This window comes from Physeter macrocephalus, chromosome 11 (assembly GCF_002837175.3).
Source record: "Physeter macrocephalus isolate SW-GA chromosome 11, ASM283717v5, whole genome shotgun sequence".
In the NCBI taxonomy this organism is placed as follows: domain Eukaryota; kingdom Metazoa; phylum Chordata; class Mammalia; order Artiodactyla; family Physeteridae; genus Physeter; species Physeter macrocephalus.
Genome location: NC_041224.1, coordinates 88,564,175 through 88,568,741, shown reverse-complemented (window position 1 = coordinate 88,568,741; position 4,567 = coordinate 88,564,175). Strand labels below are relative to the sequence as shown.

Below are 4,567 nucleotides of genomic sequence, written 5' to 3'. Positions count from 1 at the left end.
GGTGGTGGTGCTCAGTCCTAACACACTTACCTCTCTCCTCCTCCCTCCTATATCCCTACTCCACCCTCAGAAGCAACAGCTACACAGCTCAGGAAATGGACTAAGTGCAAGGTAGAAACACTGAGCAGCCTGTCCAGCCACTCATTGCTTTCTCCTTTCTCTTCCCAAGAACATGCCAAGTTTGCAATATAAGGGAACTTGGGACAACCCCCTACTTCCATGCCAGTTGTAACAATGGAGCTTTAAGAATACTTCATATATAGTGTGGCACAGCTTAACAAAAGTCCCATCCTGAAGTGTGTGGAGGGAAAAGACCAGATTTTATAAGCACTTGTGGTTAAAGCAAGATTTGAATCCAAGAAAGGCTTTATGTGCAGTCTGGATATTTACACTCCCTTTATTACACACCCACCCATCCCCAAATGAAAATAACCATACTTAGGCAAATCTAGACTTACCTGTGCTTACAATAACCCCATGCTGACTAGCCTACGGAGTGGGTCATGTGGGATAGACTTTCAGCTCCATGGTGTACTTTCCCTGCCCCTGAATTTCCACATCTTTAGGCCAGAGAAACCTAACATGACAGAGTTAGTAAGAGCACAAACTCCATTTTTATCCACAGAGCTGTCCTTTGACCAAGCAAGAATGCTGAATTACTGGAGAAGCTATAGCATGTTTGATTCTTTAAAAAAAAAAAAAAAAAAAAGATTCGATGCTTGAGCCCAAAGAGTTGGAAAACTAAGAAATGAGAGATTGAGAGTTTCAAGTTAGAGTAGGAGAATACCTACAGATTATTTAAGGGCATAAATTCAAAAATGCCCCTGCCCAGCCTCCTGAGAAGGCTTTCAATAGGATGGAAAGCTGAGAACCGCGTTTCCCCCTGGCTAACCCACCTTTTGCTGGCTGCAGGCAATCAATAGGTGGAGTAATGTATTATTTAGCAAAGCACTGAAACCCATAGCTTGATTTAAATTTAGACGTTTAGTTTTTAACATGTTCTAAAAACTGATTTGTCTGCCTTTCTGCCATCTGCACACATGTGTACAGGATCTAGAAGAGGAACTTAGGTTTCACTCTTCCCCTTAAACTCTTCAAATGAAACTTGTTTTGCTTTTAGCCTTCCCAACTTTTTTATCTTTACCAAGGTGCCACCTTTCTAAATAGGCCAGGCTCAAAACTTTATCTTCATTTTTCTCATTTAGTTTTTATTTCATAATCATAAACTTAACTATGCAATCCAACTAGACTTGGAGGGGAATAAGGAAAATATAGAACCCAAAGAGCTGCAGCACATGAATAGATGTTGAGTATTTTCAGACAGCACAAAGATTATAGGATAGAGTGAGCAGATGAAGGTGGTGGGGTGCACTGCTGAGCTATAGAAGGAATGGTATGGAAGTTAAAACACAAGTCAAATTCATTGGAGTTGTCTGTAGTCAGCTTTAAAGAGCTTCTTGGTGATTCCGCCATTCCTGGACCGAAGCACTCCATAGCTTCCACAATATTCATGCCCTCTTCTACCTTGCCAAAGACCACAGGTCTGCCATCCAACCATTCCGTCTTGGCAGTGCAGATGAAAAACTGGGAACAGTTTGTGTCGGCTCCAGCATTTGCCATGGACAAGATACTAGGACCGATCTGCTTCAGGATGAAACTCATCATCAAATTTCACCTCGCACATGGACTTGCCACTAGTGCCATTATAGCGTGTGAAGTCACCACCCTGGCACATAAAACCCACAATAATTCTGTGAAAGCAGGAACCTTTACAACGAAGTCCTTTATCCCCAGTGCTCAGGGCATGAAAGTTTTCTGCTGTCTTTACAACTTTGTCAGCAAACAGCTTGAAAGAGACGTGGTCCAAGGGCTCGCCGTGGACAGTGATGTTGAAGAACACAGCAGGGTTGACTATGGCTGGGTGGTGGTGATGTCTGCAAAGCCAAACTTTCTTCATTCTTTAGTCCAAATTGCTTGTCCTCCTGGGAAGAAATCTCTTGTGTTTTTACCTGTATCTTCACAAGTAAGGACTTCACCCTAAATGAGTCTTTATCACTTTTCCTTAAGGTGACTGAGTCTTATTGCCCTCTTTGAATTTAACCTTTCCTTCCTGCCCCCAGACTACCCTGCCTGACTACCGTTGTGATCTTCTTCACATATTGCTTTCATCTTGAGACTCCTCTGAGCATTAGCCTACAGAGTATCTAGGCCCTATCCAGCCCTGAGTATGAGCAGACCTGCAGTCAAAGATGATAGGATGTGAAAACACCTAGCATCATTCCTGGCACATGGCAGGACTGTTGACTTCTTTTTTCTCCTCTTATCAAGTTAGTTTCTTTACTGTCCCAAAGACTACCAATGGTTGTACCAGCCTCATAGATTACAGGCATACCTTGGAGATATTGCAGATTTGGTTCCAGACCACCACCATAAAGTGAATATCACAATAAAGTGAGTCACATGAATTTTTTGGTTTCTCAGTGCCTTTGAGTTATGTTTATACTATTCTATAGTCTGTTAAGTGTGCAAAGCATTATGTCTAAAAAAAGACCTTAATTTAAAAACAGTGTATTTAAAAAAATACTTTATTGCTAAAAAAATGCTAACCATCATCTGTGTCTTCAGTGAGTTGTAGTAACATCAAAGATCACAGATCACCATAACAAATATAGTGAAAGTTTGAAATATTGCCAGGATTACCAGAATGTGACACAGAAACATGAAATGAGCAAATGCTCTTACAGAAATGGTGCCAGTGCACTTGTTTGATGCCACAAACCTTCAATTTGTAAAAATCACAGTATCTGTGAAGTGCAATAAAGTGAAGCTCAAGCTTTTTGATAAAATGAAATATGCCTGTATTCTCCCTCCAAGAAATATATTCACTCCAATCTTTTGCCTCTTCAAATCTATCAGGCATGAACAAATACAAATTCTATGTTCAAACTTTAAAACAAGCTTGAAGGTCACAGAAGTAGGAACAAATGGAAAACCATACCTTGTTCTTGGCTAAGAAATTTAACATCATAAAAACAATGTTATTTAACATGTCAAAAATACTAATAAGGTTCTGGGGGGGGAATAAAGGAAATGGGAGGAGAGGAGCTAGCCAAGCTGATTCTAAAGCTCATATGGGAAAAATAAAGCAAAAGTGGGCAGAAAATTCTGGCAAAGAAGAGCGATAAAGGGAGATGAGCATCTGTTAGATATTAGTCAGTTTATAAAGCCTAAGTAAGGGCATGCACTTAATCTACCCTCATGACCTAAACACCTCCCAAACATGCCACCTCCAAATACCAATATATTGGGGATTAGGTTTCAACAGAATTTTGGGAGGACACAAACATTCAGTCTGTAGCATCAAATGTCCATCGATAGGGAGCTAGAGGAAAAAAACACTAAAAGTATAATATAAGCAATATATCATTAAGGGCTTCCCTGGTGGTGCAGTGGTTAAGAATCCGTCTGCCAATGCAGGGGACACGGGTTCGAGCCCTGGGCTGGGAAGATCCCACATGCCACGGAGCAACTAAGCCCGTGCGCCACAACTACTGAAACCCATGCACCTAGAGCCCATGCTCCACAACAAGAGAAGCCACTGCAATTAGAAGCCTGCATACTGCAATGAAGAGTAGCCCCTGCTCGCTGCAACTAGAGAAAGCCCGCAGGCAGCAACGAAGACCCAATGCAGCCAAAATAAATACGTTATTAACAAAAAGAGTGCACGCACATTTTCTAAAAATATATATCACTAAGTTAAAAAGTAAGGTGCATAAAGTAGATGTAGTGTGCTACCTTTTAATAAAAAGAGAAGATATATATAGATATATGCCCATGGGGACAGTAGTGGGAGCAGGACCTTTCCGTGTACCCCTTTTGATACTGTTTTGTTTTTGAACCATGTGAGTTAAATGTATTACCTTTGAAAGAAAGAAAAAAAAGATGCTTTCCCAACTATAAATAGAAATTTAAAACTTAAGAGTTGGGAAGGCCTTCAGAGGTCACCTACAAGTTTCTTCATCTTAAAAGTGAGAATAAGAAAGAAGATAAGAGGGAAATGTTCATGAGATAGCATAGCTAATTTGTTACAGAACTAGAATACAGGTCTCGAGTGCTTTTCTCTTAGGTTTCTTCATAAGTGCTGTCTACTCTAGCCCATGCTAATCTCCCTTTTTACTGACTCACTGATACCTTATTTGCTGATTTCATGGGTCTTAATTTTTTCTCATAAATGTTTACATCTTTGAAGGTATTCCTCTGTATTTTCTATAGCACTGCACACGGTGTTTGGCCCATAACTACTTTGTTCATTTATTCAATAATTTATTGAGTGTTCACTGAAAATGCCAGACACACTGCTTGGTTTTATGGATAGCTGTCAATTGGGATACTGGAAGTGGAGGTAGAAGTTTTCATCCTTGTTCTAAGCCTTGAACTTAAAGTCAATAAAGCCTGTAATTCATTCACCTACTTATGTGAAGCCATATTTATGTTTACTTTCTTAATAATTCTTTTGGGTAGGGCCTAAGCAGTGGGTGACATACATCCTGCTGCTCATATGTAGGTG

The 4,567-nt window shown here is 40.2% G+C and overlaps 1 pseudogene; it reads right to left on the bottom strand.

The window, feature by feature from the left end:
- Window positions 1-729: 729 nt before the first annotated feature.
- Window positions 730-2,559, bottom strand: LOC102985928 (peptidyl-prolyl cis-trans isomerase A-like; annotated as a pseudogene).
- Between the last annotated feature and the right edge of the window lie 2,008 nt (window positions 2,560-4,567).